The sequence below is a fragment of the Puma concolor genome, chromosome A1 (genome assembly GCF_028749965.1).
Source record: "Puma concolor isolate L17-30 chromosome A1, mPumCon1.1.hap2, whole genome shotgun sequence".
NCBI lineage: Eukaryota > Metazoa > Chordata > Mammalia > Carnivora > Felidae > Puma > Puma concolor.
The window spans coordinates 94,343,514-94,361,890 of NC_141667.1; the positions used below are offsets into that span (position 1 = coordinate 94,343,514).

An 18,377-nucleotide genomic window follows, 5' to 3' on the forward strand; every position below is an offset into this window, starting at 1 on the left:
GCTCTGAGCCATCAGCCCAGAGCCCGACGCGGGGCTCGAACTCACGGACCGTGAGATCGTGACCTGGCTGAAGCCGGACGCTTAACCGACTGCGCCACCCAGGCGCCCCGCATATACAGCATTTTAGTAACCACATGATTTCCCCCAAAACTCACAACAACCCTGTGAAGGAGAAGATGTGGCTAGAAATAACTATCCTGCTCTTGTAGATGGCAACACTATGGTTCTGAGAGGCTAAATGACTTGCTGATCGTTTCATAATAAGTAGAAGCCTGATCTGAGACTAGGCTGAGGCAACATGCTCTTGCATCTTTCCACCACCAGACTGCCAGCATTTGACATGATCAGTTGATAAAATTTAGCCAAAGTGGCCAGCCATTAGGAGGGAGTAGGGAGGGGCACATCATCCTCTCAGTGCTTCCTTAATAGCCTTTCCCTCATCCTTGGAATTCTCTTTTGTTTCTTTGACTCCACTTCCTCCTCTTCCCCTCCCTGATCATGTGTTGTAATTTCCTATGCATTTTCCTCTTCCATTATGTGCCCCTTGGCATCCCCATAGTTTTTGACCCTCATTGGGGGGCATTGGTTAAACATACAATTCCAGAGCCAGGACCTGGGATTCTGTAGGTTAAGTAAGTGCCCAGGCAAATCCTATGATTTGGCACATTTGAGAGACTGAATAATATGAGAAATATTTGTTAACTAATAGATTGATGTGGAGAAATTCAACTACTTAATTGATTGCTAATATGCACACTCAACCTCTACGTGGGGTAGAAAAAGTTTAAGCAGAGAACATTTGCACTGAAATACACCATCAGTTAAATATGAAAGAAACTCAAAGTAAATGTGAATTTAAATTTATTATACCGTTGACTTCTAATAACTTTTTTCTTTTTGAAAATAAGAACCATGGGGAATGGAAGCATTAATATTCATAATACATATTTTTGGAATTTCTCATTTCTAATATTATTGAGGATCGTGTCCCACCTATCTTGGGAGCAAGGCAAACAAAGGCGGAGAGGGAGCCTCTCCGAATGGCAAAGGAGATCAATAGAAAAAAATCAAGTGAAAGGAAACACTGAATGGCTCCTCAGTTTTTAATAAACTCTCATAATCAGAGTCTGAATCCCCTCTTGATTAATTGAGTGACCCAAAAGGAAGAGTTAAAAAAGGATTTCTTTCTTTTTTTCCCTTTTTTAAAAAAACTGGCTCCTTAGACCTTGTGGTTAGCAAATAGGTCTTGCCAATTTTGATAAATTAGTTGCAAATGAATCAGAAACATGTGGACTATATGTATTCATATTTAAATAGGGGAAAGGTGCTTGGAAAATACACTTGGTCCATGCCAATGTCTCAATGTTTCAGAAACAGTCTGTGGTATTTTCAGAAAACAAAACATTTCTACTCTGTCAGCAATCTCACGTCAATGTATTTACACAATGCTTAGTTAGCCTTAAACCCAAATTAACAAAAAGGTTCATATTGCAAAATAGCTAACATTTCTACAAACTCATGAGCACCGACTTGGCTTGTCTCTACTATTCTGAGACAATCACACACTCTTTGATGTTCAGCTCTCTACTCCTTACATAGTACAATCCAGGAATAGCACAAAGGTAAACTCCTACCTATCCCCACATCTCCCCATGAGGCGGTGGGTCTTTAATAAATGCAAATAGTATACATGGAATTCTGCATATATTCTTCGATGCATATTCTTGAAAGAATAATTAGGAACACACAAAGTTAATATAATGCTAAAATACAGTATGCAGCAATTAAATCATAATTGTCATTGTATAGCTATGGTGACATTATATAAAGAAGAATAGCACTTTATCTGGTGAATATCAGACTCAGTTTTCCCATTTTTAATTTGTTATGTTCTTTTTATATCCCACCTAAATAATCGAGTATTAATATTGGAGTGGTTTTTTTTCCTGCATTATCAGTGATTTTACCTATATAACATGTGCAGTTTTAAAAATTGGCAAAATTGATGCCAAAATAAGCTAGTAATCCTAAATATTTAATTACGTGATACAAACACTCAGGAGCTTCAGCTATTTATGTTAGGAAAAAAAAGTCCAATTATATAGAGAGATTCAGTTTTAAATGACCATAGACGATAAAAATTTCAAGCAGCCAAAACTACCCTTAAATACCCTCATTAAGCCATTGAGGGCAGGGTGCATTTGGCTGCAAACCATTGCTATACGGCAACTGTTCAGCACACTCGTTTGTGAACTGCTGAACTAGACTCAAGGAAGGAAGAAAGGAGAGTTATTGTGCAAAGATTTCAACAGACAGATCCATCTGCCTTGAAAATACCTATGAAGTCTCCATGGACCAAAAGGGGAATTGGTAGCATATTCTAAAGTGCTCCTCCTTCCTGAAGACATTCTTTCCTTGACTCACTTTTAACCTTTGGCTTTTATAACCTTAACACCTATTAACAGACATGTTTGGGGTGAGCTCTGAGGCGATAATGAGGCTTCATCTTAGAGACGGTCAGTTTCTAACGACAGACTTCAGGTACCTGCATTTATATGAGACTGCACTGATCTAATTAACTTGATGGAGAAAGTCAATTCAAGGATTGTAAATATTTTTGGTTTTGTGTTACCACCTATAGTGAGAAAGTCTACAGAAATAAAAAAATATTGTCAGTGGGGTTATAATCATTTTAAACAAACAAACAAAAAGAAAATTCGTCCCGGAAACTAAAGTCATGTTAGAAACAGAAGAAGCCAGTCAGATCATCACTAAGAAGAGCACTTCTCCAGCTTTCACGTGTGCACAAATTATCTGGAGATCCTGCTCAAGAGCCGACTAGAGCCTGAGATCCACATGTTTGACAAACAACCACAGATGCCTGTGATGCTGGTCCCCACACCACACTGGGTAGCAGGGCTGTAAATCACCCTCCCAGAGCCAATAGCCAGAGATACCTAGAGCACACTACACTGCGCGTGAAGACTAACTACCAACCAAAAAACCACAGAACAAAATAAGAACAATGAATTGACCTCTTATTGTAATATACCGTAAGCAGCCCTTACTCTCCATCTTTTCAGACAAGTATGTTTCTATTCACATCCTCAAATCCGACACTCCACAGAAACCATATGGAGGGTTGTCTTCAGATATGGAGGCCACTATGATGTAGACAGATTATGGAGCACATGCAGGGTGGTATTTTTGTGTAGGTGATGCTAATAGACAAAGAAGACAATGGGGCCACCTTGTGAGCACGGAAAGTTTATAAGCTGTTTACATGAAGAAGGGACTCCTTCACCTATTGAGTTGCTATTATTGTTTAATTTTAAGCTTCCCTTTTAAGTTTCATGTAGTTGTTACATGATTATGGACAAGAATGAAGTGAAATCATAACAAAACAAATAAAACCCCTGTATTTTGGTAAATTTGGTAAGACAGCCACTCAGTATTATAAAAAGAACAAAACAATCCCATAATCTTTAAACTTGTTATCAGAATTCAGTGGTTGCATTGACTTGAATTTACTAACCAGTTCAGGCAGAAAAATTAATCCTTCTCAAAGTCCTAATACCCATCTTTTTAGGAGTTTTTCAAATTAGTGAGTCACAAACCCCAAGCAAATAACTTGAAGGAAATTATCAAAAAGATTTTGCTGATTTAATTTTTCTGGAAGTAGGATTTTGAAGCTACTTTAAGAAAGTCTATAAAATTGGAGATAACTCAATAGATCTGAAAATGACAAAAAAGACTCTCAAGAAACAAAAGAAATAATACAAAAAGAAAAGAAGGATTTATGCAGAACAGATATTAAAGGTGTAGTGTCAAAAAAATTCTGGGTAAGAAAATCTGTTCTGATAACTTGCAATGTTAGATTAGAAAAATTTTGGAATATTACCAAGTTCCATGAAAAACATGGAAAATAATTTCAAAGGAAAGGGAGGGGACAAAAACCCCAACAATTCATCCTCCTCTCTAGTGAAGAATATTAGCGTATTAACAGACCAAAAGTTTCTGGAGAGTTGCCATCTGTTCTATGGAAGAAGAAATGACATATAGCAATATGTGTAATTATAACAGGTACCAGTTCAACTAATGTTTATTGCCAGTGTCAGGTGGTTTGAAATACCCAAGAAGTATCAGCACAAACTAATGTCTTGCAATCACTTTTTACTTTTGTGTGAAAAGGAATGGTAAATTGTTTTTGTAACATCTCCATAATAAACCTTATTTTCACCCCTTTTCACCTTGCCTTCTATAAAAGGAAGTAAAAAAATGAAAGGCAATGGCTTCCATGACTGCTTACTTGGATGGTTCACAGCCTTAAACTTAGGCAACAACAATCAGTTTATTTAAAAAAGCATCTGAACTCAACACAAGGAAAGACTTAGCTCTGTTTAAATAGATTAAATATGTACCTTCAGACATGGGTGACCTGCCATCTTCCTCCACTCCTCCCCTGTAGTCTCTGGAGAATCAGCGTCCTGACAGAAGTATACTGGAACTCTGTGGGGGCAGAAAAAAGTTTGAGAACTACTTCACACAGGCTTACTTCCTATTTCTTTATTTCTTCTTTTCTGACCTCATTGCAGAATGGACAATTACTTATACCTTTAAGTTCACTTCATGAAACATAATAATCATTGTTTCAAGCAATGTATCTTCTTTCCTCTTTCCTCTCTTCCTTCTTTCTCCATTCCCCTTTATCGTCTTTCCTGTTAGTCATTTCTTTCCATCCCATAGTCAATCTCTCTAATGCTTTTATTGTGACTCTTTTGTTGGCAGTTTTCTTGCAAGATGAGTATTGTTGTTTTGTGCGCCTGTATATAAATTTGTGTATGTTTTGCCTTTTGCCCTTAAGCACCATAGCCTTAAGATATATTAATATTGCTATGCATATATTGGATCCACCCCTGCTAACAGTTACACCCCTGATGTGTATATACCACATTGTCACAGTGCTAGATACCCAGGCTGCTTGGTCTCTCTGCCACCGTATATAATGCTGCAATGGACATCCTTGTACATATCCTCTTGGGTCTGTGTGATAAATTCTTTGAAACATGTATCAACAATGGAATAACTGGAGGTTTCCAGTCTAAGAGAGTGTCTTCTCCACATCATCCAAGACCACTCCAACTATATTTGCAACTCAAGGTTTTATTTCTATAGCTTTAAAGAAGATAATGGTCTAGCTTGATTGGAACATAGATATTTAGGAATTTATTTATTTATTCTTCTTTTGCTCATTCAGTAGTTTACTGAATACCAAATATGCGTATTTGATGGTATAAAGATAAATATCTATCCTTCATTTTACATATATGTGTGTGTGTGTGTGTGTGTGCCATTTTTACAGATGGGTAAAATATGGCTTGAGGTCATGTGATTATTAAGTGACAAGAGTTAGAATTTGGAAAAAGTCAAATTCCAAATCCCCTCAAGAGAATAAAAGAAAGAGAATATTGTCTTTATAGGAAAAACATCACCTTGTTCTCTTGAGAGTGGGAAATGAGGGAAAATAGATGTTCTTCCTCAGAAAATTCACACATACAGTTCTTGATTTGTTAGTGGAAACTTGCACCTTGGTAAGATGTGTCTTTAACCCAAGAGTTTTGATATAGTGCTTTTGTGTTCCAGAGAGAAGAGTGGATGCTCTGAGGCTCAGGCCAGTATTCTCACTGGAAGCTGAGCAGGGAGGATCTGGCAGCACAAGCTTCTGAGAAAGACTCTGTTCCAGGGGTCATCTTTCCCTTTCCTGAGTACTTTTTAAAATATAAGTTCCAGTAGAAGGTGCACAGTACGTAGAGCAGCAGCATGAGAATGAAGTGTCACAGTATTCCCTTAGCCATGGTTTAAATTATCCATGCACAACTGTGGTTCTGAAACACATGATCCTCTTTCTAACATGTTCTCAGAAGGTCAATAATAGCCTAATGCTACATCATGATGCCTACGTCATTAACCTTACTTCATCTCATCACCATTCAGGCATTTTATCATCTCCCATCATCACAAGAAGAAGGGTGAGTACAGCACAATAAGTTATTTTTAAGTTTATTTATTTTGAGAGAGACAGAGCAGGCAGGGGAGAGGCATCTGGAGAGAGCAGGAGAGACAGAATTCCTAGCAGGTTCCACACTGTTATCCCAGAGCCTGACACAGGGCTCAATCTCACAAACCATGAAATCATGACCTGAGCCAAAATCAAGAGTCAGATCCTTAACCGACTGAGCCACACAGGTGTCCCCAGTACAATAAGTTATTTTGAGACTGAGAGACCACATTCACATCACTTTTATTACAGTATATTGATATAATTGTTCTATTTTATCATTAGTTTTTGTTGTTCATCTCTTATTGTGTCTAATTTATACATTAAACTTTATCATGCAGGTATAGGAAAAAACAGAGTATATATAAGCTTTAGTACTATCTGTGGTTTGCAGCCATTCACTAGGGGCCTTAGAACAAATCCCCCCAGGCTAGGTGGGGACTATTGTTGCCTAAATGAATCTCAAAAAAACATAAGGAACACCTGCCGGGGTGGGGAGGGTTAAAGGAGTAGTGATCATTTCCAGTTTAAAAACTCCAAAATCAGAGGTTCTTAACTTTTTCTAGTTTGATATCTCAAAAACATAAAAAGCATTTCAGTGATGTATTGTAACAATGGCTGTCCGTTTAATATTAGTTTTGAGTGAAATACATAATAGCAAAAGCAACAATGAATTTAGTAATACTTCAATTTGTACCTAACATTTTACAAATACCAGTGATATAGTTTTAGTTTATTAATTTATCTTTAATGTTACTACTTTACTTTTGGTGGTTGTATCAGAAAAGCTCCAGGGTGACTTGAATAGTAACAGTGGGGTACCCTTGGCTTCCTTTTTGGTGTTTCAATATAAAAAGAACCTGACTACTTCTCTGCTCACTGCAGCCGGCTTAATCAAAGACTCTGATGTGTCTAATGCCACACCAGGATGGTGGCTGGTGGCTGTGGCTCAGGAGCAGACCCCCAGCTGTTCCCTTTGCCCCACTGACTGCCAGGCTGCTTCCTGTGACTTCCCCAGCCAGGTCACACAGGTAATCATGCTGCTAGAGGCTTGAGGAGATTGTGAGTTATCTGGGGATGCCAACAGTGTGGCCATAAGTGGGAGACTGGACTTCCCAAGACAGGCTTGCTCACCAGTCACTCAGACCTGCCTTGGGGAGATCGAGGTAGTGGGGGATGGCTCCCCAAGAGTACTTAGCACTTCTGTAGGAACTTATTCCCGGACGTGGAGCCCAGGATGTAACACGACTACTCATGGATGGCCCAGAGCAAATAGCTGGAGGGGACAGCTGCCACGCTCTTGCTTCTGGGCTGATTGATGGAAATTTTGGCTTATGATTATACATGGCAGGGACTAAGGGGTGCTGGACCACCCAGTCCATCTGCAAAGGAAGTCTCTTTGCTGGAGGCTGTTTTACCACCAACAAATGTGCATGCGCTCAGGGTGTATATTTATTATACTCTGTGTTATTCATTGCCTTTACAGACTAAAGCCTATGGTTAATGCTTGATGAACATTTAGATTCCCAAACCCTTATAATTATTTACTCTCTCCACCCATCAACAAGAGACCATGTCTTGGAAATCACTATTCTAAATGCCCCAAATCAGTGTCCCTAGTTGGGTACTTAACATACCACCTTGTACTGATATTTTTAGGTTATGTATTTTTTGGTTAGTATGTTAGTATCCCTCATCTCGTACATGTGGATTGTAAACTCTCTGAAAAGAGAAATCATATATTACATTTTCATACCCAGGATGTTCAGTGGCAAGAACACAGCTTTGCAGAGAGCCATGCTAAATGGAGGGGGAAAAAATTAGTAAGCACCAACTCAGTGCCAGGAATTGTGGCAAATGCTTCACATTTACAGAGGACACTTAAGTTAACTTTACAACTTGCATTGTAAACCCTTCCTTTGTGCAGCAACAAAGGAATGGTTTTTAAACAGTGTAATCCCATCACCTAATCTCATTCCCTTGTCTTGGAAGGATTCTGGAGCACAGGTGTAAGCTAATCAGAGCACTGCACTCACCCAAGGGGTCATTAGATTAAGGCTAGGCATAAGACATAAAGTGGACCATCAGATTGAAAGCAAAGTGTTTTTGTTTTTGTTTTTCCATTTTGGGGGAAGGAAGCAAAGCTGTGCACAGCCAATTAATGTAAGGATCTAGATCCTTGAAGTCACTGAGCCATTAAACCAATCAATCAGACCTGAACTACTCTGTGGCAGATTCCCATATCTATCATCTACCTTTCTTGACCTGCTCTCTGCTCTGAAAGGCTGATTTGTATGAATGTGTAAGTGGCCGCTCTTCCCTCTGGCTTCCAGTTGGCTCTAACTAATGGGGGAACATCAGCAGGACACGGAAAGGAGGGAGAAGAGTAAGGTCAGCATATTTATTCTGAGACAACGTCCTGTCCTGGAATACCTTCTTTTCTGAGACAGTACATCCCTTTACTATCTAAACCAGCTTGAGTTTGTTTTCACTTCCAGTGAAAAGTGTCCTGCTGAGATAGATATATATATATATATATATATTATCCCATATAAGTAGCCTTAGAAAAAGCTCAAGGAGTATTATTTCCATTTTACTTCAATGGAACGAGGGCCCAGAGAGATTGCCTATCTTGGACAAGATGTTGAAGGAAGCCTGATTTTTTTAAGTTTAGAAACTGATTTACGTTTACTAAACACTCTATTTTAGAATTATTGATTTCACTTTTTAAAATTTAGTAAGTGTCTTTCAAATACTTTCTTAGCCAAAGATCATGATCATAAAATAGGCTCATTTAACCTTTTATATAGGTTTCAGTTGGTGCTGGATGCCATATATATTCTCCTTTATCATTTAATCGCCCCTAATCTGTGAAGATTCTAAAATAGAATATATAGAAATCATAATTTGCCTCCTATTAAAGAACACCTTGGGATACATCCTAAAAGCTTTAAAAAAAAAAACAGCTATTTTTTTAGAAATCATTTGAAACTTACAATGGAGCTGCATGAATAGTACAAAATATATCCTTATATGCTTTACCAAGATTCCCCTATGGGTCATATTTGCCCCCGTTACTTTTCCTTTCTCTTTTCCTCCCTCCCACCAACCCCCCTCTGTGTATGTGTATATATGCCCCATATCTGTATATATATCTTTTTACTTCTAAATACTTTCGTGCATATCTCCTGAGAACAAGGACATTCTCTTATGTAACCACAGTGCAGTTATCAACTTCAAGGCATTTAACATTGAATACTTCAATCTCTAATATTTCAATTTTTCCAATTAACCCAATAATGATCTTTACAGCATTTCCCCCTCCATACAGGATCCAGTCTAAGATCACATGTTGTATTTGGTTTTCGTGTCCAATTAAAGTTTTTTTTAATGTTTATTTATTTTTGAGAGAGAGAGAGTGCGCACAAGCAGGGGAGGGACAGAGAGAGAGGGAGACACAGAATAGGAACCAGGCTCCAGGCTCCGAGCTGTCAGCACACAGCCAACATGAGGCTTGAACCCATGAACCTCCAGATCATTACCTGAGCCGAAGTCGGACGCTCAACCGACCAGCCACTCAGGTACTCCTTCATGTCTCTTTAATTTATTTGAGTTGGGAAAAGTGCCTCAGCCTTTTATTGACTTTAACCACAATTCCATTTTGGAGCTTCCTGCCTCATTCCTCCCTTTTAAATATAATGCTCCTTTTTTTTTTTCCCTGCTGTTTCTCCATGATTGGATTCAGTTTATGCGTATCCTGTCAGAGGACTACCTGGGTGAGGTTGTGTGCTCCTCAGGATATTGCACCCAGAGGCACCCACAGACCATCCGCCTTTCCTTGATCACTTTAATTGTGACCACCTGGTCAATGTGTTGTCTGATTTTTCCACTATCTAGGACAGAGGCCTGATTTTTACAATCAGGATTTGTCAGACTGCAGTGCTCTGCTAGTGGCTGCTTCCTGATGACTTTGATTCATCTGCCCTTGTTGAGAAACTTAATAGAACCATTATTTGCTGACTCTAATTGAAGTGAGTTTTCTTTCTCTTAAGACCAAAGTCTGGGCAAGGGAGGTTACAATCAAAGGATTTCTACAGCTTCTGAATTGTTTTCAAATCCTAACAATTGGCCTCTGGCTATTCAATTAAATAACTGTTAAGGGAAAACAATCGATTTTCCAAACCTCTTTTCTTGCAGGCCCACGTTGCTTTTAAGGTATCTTACCTTCTCCGTAAAAGAAGTGTCTGCTCTGTCTGTTCAGATGTAGGGTGATTTGTTTCTGAGCAGCAGGTAAATTACTTTGTTCCCAGAAGCAGCTTTGGGAGGAGGGAGCTCAGGGTGGGAAGGTCCTCAGAGGGATTTATGCAATGGTTGGTCCTCTTCCGCATTGCTGGGGTCCCGGGAGCCTTGACAATTTGGTTCTAGTCAACCCCGAAAGTGCTAAAGGTCACATCTCCAATATTTCTCACCTAATCTTTCTTGACCGATTTTCCCTGTTCCAGAAGGTAGTTGGGAAGACACTAAACTTTGGGCAGGCTTTGCAGGTGGGTCTCTGGGCTCATGTGAAATCTGAATGTAATAGCTTTAAGTAAACAACTGATCTTAAAACCAGTACAATTGGTTGTTGAGTCAAAATGCATCCCAGACCTCAAAGACTTTGAGAGAATGCGAAACCAAACTCCTTACCTGTAATTACATTCTGTTGATTTGTCTAAAGTAATTCCCTTTTGTCACTTTAGGCTGCACAAAGCCCTCAAGAGATAACGGCAGGCGTTGTTGGCGCGCACAGTGCTGGTGTAACAGCCAGCAAAGAAAAGAAAACTTGTGGTCTGTGCATTTCACTGCAGGATACAAATCATGCAGCAGAATCTGGCGACTATTATGAGGCTGAAATAAGCACATATAGTCACAGAACAAAGCAACCAAATTATGTATTTAACATAATAATAATTATAAAAGCTTCCTAGGCATCATTTTGAACTATCTGCTGCCATGAGTCCTGAGGGCTTCCTTCCACTATGGGGAACACTAAAAAATGAACAGTGACAGGAAGCTGGGGTGGAGAGCGGGCTCAGCCATTAGTTTCCTTTTGTGTGTGAGCAATTGTTTTAAAGTTCATTGCAATGCTCAGGGTATCATTGTTTCCACAAATTACCCCTTGGATGGTTTACTATGAGTGCCAGCTTCTCTGGGGTACCTTCTGGATTTTACAAGTGGTTCCATCACACAATGATTATTATTCTTCAAGAAATTATCCAGAGTGGCTTGTTACATGACAGACATGTGGTTTGAATTTTGTTATAAACACAGAACAAAGGGTCTGAGAGTGTTTCTTTTCATTATCTGAGCTGTGTGGCTCTGAGGAAACATGAGACAGTTCATTATTCAAATGAGAATATTTTTTTGCCTTTCATTTTCGCTTTTATTTCTGTATATCCATGACATTTCAGCAAGCAAGCTGCCTCCTCTAGAAGCACCATCTGCTTTTCTTTTCAACTGTGACACCATCTGAGAGAATACCTTCTCACTCGTAGAAATACATGTGGCATGAGGGGAGTGGTGTTGTTAATTATATATTACATATATAGGTGTGTGTGTATATGTGTGTGTGTACTTTTTTGTTAGTTTTAATACCAGAGCATAGATATATAATTATGAAATTTGATGTCAGTAAGACAGCTAAATAAAAATTTCCAACCTAACTTTCTCTCAGGTCTTAAATCCCTTCTTAGTGCAATGGGATATAAATTCCATGAGCGTGGGACTTCTGTGTGTGTTCACTGGTATATGCTGGAATCTAGAAGAGTGTTTGGTATATAGTAGGTGCTAAATAGTTGTTGAATGACGAAGTGTGAATAACAGGGTTCTTCCTGAGTACTTTTTGTGTGTTCAGCATGTACCAGTCAGAAATTACTCTTGCTGGCTGTGGATGTTCATGCCCTCCATCCCCATAGTGGCTGTGATCCTCTGTTGCCCTGCGTTAAAATACACTGTGATAGATGATGGTCTTGGATGGGGATGCTTTCTCTGACCTGCATCTGCCTGTGCTGCCAACTCTCTAGAATCACACAGGAGTGTCAAGTTTTCCCACAGGAGTGTCCAGCCTGGGCCCTAGCCTTGGGACTTTTGCTTCATTATTACACAGATCACAGAAGCAATCAGACCTTATTATCTATTGAGACGACTCCTGTTAAACTGCTACCATAACTCAGGAAATCTGTGAAACATAACTTCCTAGGTACAGCTTTGGATAGTGCGGTATAACTGGCCATGAAACAGCAGCTGTTGGACTGCCCTGATGTCCTGCAATTGGAACTGCATTGTCTCATTTCAGCAGAGGTTTCAGAAAGAGGCAGGGAGCAAGACTGGCTGCTCTTCAGGTTTCCATGGCGGAAAGTATTCATGTCCACACCTTGGGCCTTTACAGCCCATTCATAGAAAATCTGATAGCAGCAGGCGCTTTCATTGGTCTTGACAGACATGTATAGAAGGGAGAGACAGAGGTCATCCATGATATCATTAATGCCTAATAGCTAACTGACTTCAGAGGCAGAAACATATGATACTATTTTTTTTAGGAGCCGCTCTAATGAGAAATTTCCAGTGATTTCCCATTCCCAATAGAATGGAAACCAAAATTATAAGCAAGGTGTGTAAAAATCTTAGCTAAACGTACCTTCTTAGATGAAGTCTCCTTGCCCACCTGTGGCCACCCTATACTGGAAGTGAGCTGGAGGACAGTCACCATCCAGTAGGCACCCCTACTGTGGTAACCATGCCATGTTGCCTTGAATGGAATGCCCTCACCTCTGGTGGTTGAAGGTCTAGTAAAGGGGCTGATGACTTCCTCTGTAAACATATTCAATTGAGGTACTCAAGGTACAACTAAAGGGAATTTTGCAGCAAGGAGTTGGAGAGAGAGCTTGGAGCTCCAGAGAGAGGTCTGGCTGGAGACTCAGCTTGGGGAGGTTGCAGCTCTTGATTGTATGTGAAAGTATAGGGTGAATGAGATCATGTAAGATGAGTGTGTAGAGTAAGAAGAGACGAGGACATAGGTTTTATGGGAAAAGTGAAGAAACTGGTACCCATGAAAAAAAATTATGAGTCAGTGATCTGAATTAGAGGAAAACAAAGGAAAGTGGTATTTGAATAATTAAGCTAATAATTACTGAATGCCACCTATGTGAGACAGCTTTTTTTAACCTCTGGGTGTCAGTTAATTCAACTAATACAACAACCATATAAAGTTAAGTTTTATTATCTCAATTTTTAATATGAGGCACAGAGAGGCCAAGTAGCTTGTCTAAGAGTACCAGCTGGCAGGTAGTGAGGATTAAGATTAGACTCATCTGATTCCAAACTTGGTATCCTATCTCTTCTATAATATCTCTCCAATGTAAAAAGAAAAAAAAAAACAAAAACAACAAGGCAATCAGGATGTAGAGAGTGGCTCAAATTTTCACAATGCCACATGCTCCACAGAAGTCACTTAAGATATGAATGGGATCAACGTGGCTTTCCATCGGATCTGACAACTAGGATGATACGATGGTTTTAGCATGAGTCACTCTAGTGGACTTGGGGCAGGTGAAGTTTGAAACAAATGAGCTCCAGGGAGTCACCTATATTTCATCTATTTCTTTGTCACAGGGTCTAGTTGTAGGGCACTTAAATAGATATTCAAAAGATAGTCATTCTCTGAATATTTCCAAAGGTAAACTTGAACATAACTTCAAATCTCCATAGTACTTTCAATTCTCTATTTCACTGTAGTTGTATAGAAACAGCCCACAACGAAGATACAAAGCTGTATACCTTGAGTAACAAGCAGGACTGGTAGAGTTTTGGTTTGTGTATGTGGGAGATAGTGGGAGAGGCAAGCTCTACAGCTTTTTAAAGATGAAGAAACTGAGGCATGGAGAGATGAAGTAACTTGCTATGGTGAGGAGGGAGCAATTGCCTAGTGATTACCTCCAGGAGATCTGAAAGGCTTTCAGCCTTACCAAAACTAAAAATTCAGTTTGGGGCACCTGGGTGGCTCAGTCGGTTAAAGCGTCCGACTTCAGCTCAGGTCATGATCTCACAGCTTGTGAGTTTGAGCCCCGCATCTGGCTCTGTGCTGACAGCTCGGAGCCTGGAGCCTGCTTCTGATTCTGTGTCTCCTCCTCTCTCTGCCTCTCCCCTGCTCATGCTCTCTCTCTCTGTCTCTCAATAATAAATAAATGTTTTAAAAAAAATCAGTTTGCCATTTAATGCTAATTAAATTCCATTCCTGTCTTGTCAATTCTGGTGGGAAAGAAAGGGCTTCTAGGATGAGTATGAAAGATCTTTAGGAACCTCCCCTCCTGGGTTCTCTTAGGCTCAGGAAATTAAGGAGCCAATGCTTTCTGCAATCATCTCTGCCCCAGTCCCAAATCATGAAGGAACCTCCTGCCCTCTTCAGCAGCTACCACAAAGACTGACCTGAAATATGACTGTCCCTTCTCTAGTGTTCAGACCAATTGAAATTTTTTTTTTTAATTTTTGGGGGAGAGAGAGAGAGAAGAGAGAGGGAACATGAGGGAGGAACAAAAATAGAGGGAGACACAGAATCTGAAGCAGGCTCCAGGCTCCAGGCTCTGAGCTGTCAGCACAGAGCCCAAGGTGGGGCTCGAACCCACGAATGTGCGATCGTCATCTGAGTTGAAGTTGGTCTGTTAACCAACTGAGCCACCGAGGTACCCCCAGACCAATTTAAATGAAAGATTTCCTTACCTCAGATTTCCTCAGGAATTTATGCTGGGCAATAGCACGATATTCTTCTCATTACAGTGCAAATGTAAAAGTCACCAACTAATTGCAACTAGTTATGATTTTATTTTATGTGTTTAAGAATATATAGAACTCACTGGATGATAATAGTTTGTTTTTATAGTCATACAGTTCAATTGCCCTCTACTAATTTTAAACAATATCTGGGTGTTAGAAAAACATTCAAAAGAGCAAAATTCAAAAGGAAACAACATCAAAACCCTTCACTAGAAAAACCTACCCATTTTAAAAAAAATTAGTCCAAAGTTGAATTCTCACCTGGTTCAAACAGAATTCACCTTTTCCTTTGTAGGGTTTTAGAATGGAGTAGGCAGAGAAACAAAGGGAAAGCAGTAACATGTGTAAGTGATCACCAAAACACCAGCTCATTTCCAACTAAAAAGACATGCTTTGTACACGGGTCACAGAACACATCAAACTAAACAAAAGTGCTGAGGAAAGTCACAGCTTATGGGGAAAAAAACCCAGGAGAGATTTTTTTGCAGGTAGATGGATAAGAAAGGGTAAGTTTCATTCTTGTGGACTGCAGCCTAGGCTGTCTGAAATAACCAGTTAATAACGTTAATAATAAATCACAAGATAACTCTAGAAACAACTATAGGGGGACCATGCCAAAGGGACTAAATAAGAGAAGGGACTTTCCAGAGTTAGTAAAAAAACTACCTAAAAGAGTGGGAGTGGATTCTTTCCAATGGAGGGAAATTCCTCTGCAAGGGTTTTCTTTTGTGGCTACGTTTTCTAGCATTGAAAATAGTTCGTTCTGGAGAGAATGCAGCCAGTTCACTATTGAATTTGCATTCAAAGGTGAGAAGAACAGCTGGGGAAAAAAAGCATTTTACAGTAAAGCCACATAAGAACGTGCAGGAAGGAGTCTGGCCCAGTGAATTCGAGTTTTTCATCCATATTTTCACACATAAGTGCAGTACGTCCCATTAAGCACACCTTTATGGGCCATTTGCCCCAGTGATGCAGCCAGAGTTGCTCAAAATCGATGATTCTTATATTGGCTTCAACTGAATGTTTGTGAGAATTTTTCACTGCCTTTCAATTTTATCAGCATGCCAACCCATAAGTAATCTACAAACAACCCACAAATGACCCAGGGCACAAACCTGTCCAGAATTATCTCTGTCCTTTCTTCCATCTAAAAATCAAGAGTTCTGGCAAGGAACACATATTTGGTTTAGTGATGTGTTAAGTCCCCCATTGCTTTATGCTTCACAGCCTCTGTAACCTCTAGCATAGCAAAACCTACATGGTATGGAAGAGAAGGAAGAGTGCAATGATGTCATAATCAGCCTTGGTCAACTGGAGAGGAAGGAACAGAAAAAATTATCAAAAATATAAACATGGGGCTCTTACTCTGAGTGACATACTATGTTACATGTGGTGGGTAATACACCTAAGAAGCTTAGGGTAAAGTTCTCGTCCCTGGGAATCTCTCAATCTAAGGTATTATCTGGAGAGAGAGATACAGAGTCATTACTTGAAGCCTGTATTTTGAATAAGTATGTAATAAAAAGCCAAGGACTCTGTGCTAAGAATCCTAAATTAAGTAGTATCATCTCCCAGCTACATTCAGCTTGTATGGGACAAAATTTACTAGAACAAATGAGAACATCCCTAAATCTGGAAGAAAAAAAAATGATGCTTTACCTGTATGAACCCATTTAATCTTCACAACAGCCTTATAAGCTATTATTATTGCTATTTCCATTTTATAGACTGGTAAACTGAGGCAGCAAGGTTAAATAATGTGACCAAAGTCATACAACTAATATGCAGCAGAGATGGGATTATCCTACAGTGTATCTGAGCATACCCAGGCCCCAAATGAGTTATAAACAGTTCAGCAGTGAAGATGAACCAGGGATTGGTATTAGAACTCATTGTAGAGCCTGCCAATGTTATTCAAATAAATGCATCTGTCATACTCACATACATAAAGGAAGGTTCTTGTGCTTCCTGAGTAAGGTGGCCAGATAATTTGTACAGATACATCTCTAGAGATAAATGAACAATTAGGGTTCCAAAAGATCTTTTCCCTTTTATTCTTATATGCAAAGTACCATTAGATAAATGAGTTGCTCTGATGCAGTTACTTTGCATCTATGAAAGTATATACATTGAAAAAATCTTAATAGCAATTTACTGACCTAGGAGACTTCAGAGTCAGGGAGCATCAAATGGAAAGGGCTGAGGGAAAGGCCTAGATCAAAAGAAAGGGAAGGCAGCATTTACTAAGTAAGTGCTTAGTAAACGAAATGTTTAGGTGAGGAGCCATGAGGAAGTAGACCAATAAAGATGTATTTTTCCAAGAACCAATTATCCATCCAAGCACTGCTTTAGATGCTGTGGAGGAAAAATGCCATCCTCCTGCGTCTGTGTAACCTCCATTATTATTGGGGAAAGAAAACTAAAGCACTTAAAATAATTGTCAAGAAGTGCTAACCATGAGTCTAAAAGCTCAGGAAGAATACTGGAGAACAACTTCCTGGCCTGAGTTTTCTGAGAGAGCAAAGCTGACTTCTTGAGCATGGAAACACCCATCAACAGCCTGAGGATGAACTTTTGGGACTCTGCCTGAAGAGCCTGTGGAGAAAATCCAGGCCCGATCCTCAACCTGTTTCACTAACTGCCTCCCCTACATACACAGAAGGCAAATGGCTCTGTGGCCTAGTTGATTAAATGCTTCATCAGGCAGACCAGCCCCTGGGAACTGTATGCAACATTTTATTGCCTTTCAAGGCAATTGTTTCTCATTGTATAGATGTGCCTGAGTGGATAAATAATCTAGAGTTTCAATGCCAAAGGCTAATTTGCCCTGGCTTGGGAAATATCTGGTTTTGAACCCTAAGCAGCATGAATTATATTGATAGGTGTGTATGTTTCTGGCTGACCACCAAGGGCCCCCCTTCCAGGAGGATGGGAAAGTTGTGGGATAAAGTTTTCTCACAGAATTTACCACTGACTGTAAAGTGAAATGGCTACAATGAATACTCATCCTTCCCCATGCCATCTTAATTGGGTTGGCAACATGTATAATTACCATGATGGCAGAGGAACCCTGTGATGCTGAATGAAGGACCAGCTTCTTTGGGTATTTGCAGACAGCCACAAAAAAAGTCATTTTCTGAAAGGTCTGACCACCAATGAACTCATTTGAGTAGAGGTACATTTTGCTTTGCTTGGGCTTACATGGCTTTCAAAATGCAATGCTTTCATGCCTTAGAAATAGGAATTTATAGAAAGTGAATGCTTGCCAGTTAAAGGGATTTTAATCTCTCTTTCAAATGCTGTTACTAAAGTTCAAAGCATGTAAGGCTCTATCAATGGGTTGCAAACCACCGTAATACAACACTTATCCAATTTGCAAGGATGTTAGTTAAAAAAATTTTTTTTCTCCCAAGGGGGAAAAAGGGCTTTGCAGAGAGAGCCTACCCAGGAGTAAATTATAAAGCTCTCCCACGAACATCAGAGCTACATAAACTTAAATGTAATTACCACC

General features: G+C 39.6%; 1 long non-coding RNA gene across 1 annotated transcript in view; it reads right to left on the bottom strand.

Moving 5' to 3' along the window:
- Nucleotides 1–4,427: 4,427 nt before the first annotated feature.
- LOC147584307 (uncharacterized) overlaps nt 4,428–18,377 on the bottom strand; it is a 93,176-nt gene continuing 79,226 nt past the window's right edge. Inside the window, exon 3 of the long non-coding RNA XR_015255329.1 lies at nt 4,428–4,509. This is a non-coding gene — a long non-coding RNA (uncharacterized LOC147584307). The remainder of the gene's footprint in view (nt 4,510–18,377) is intronic.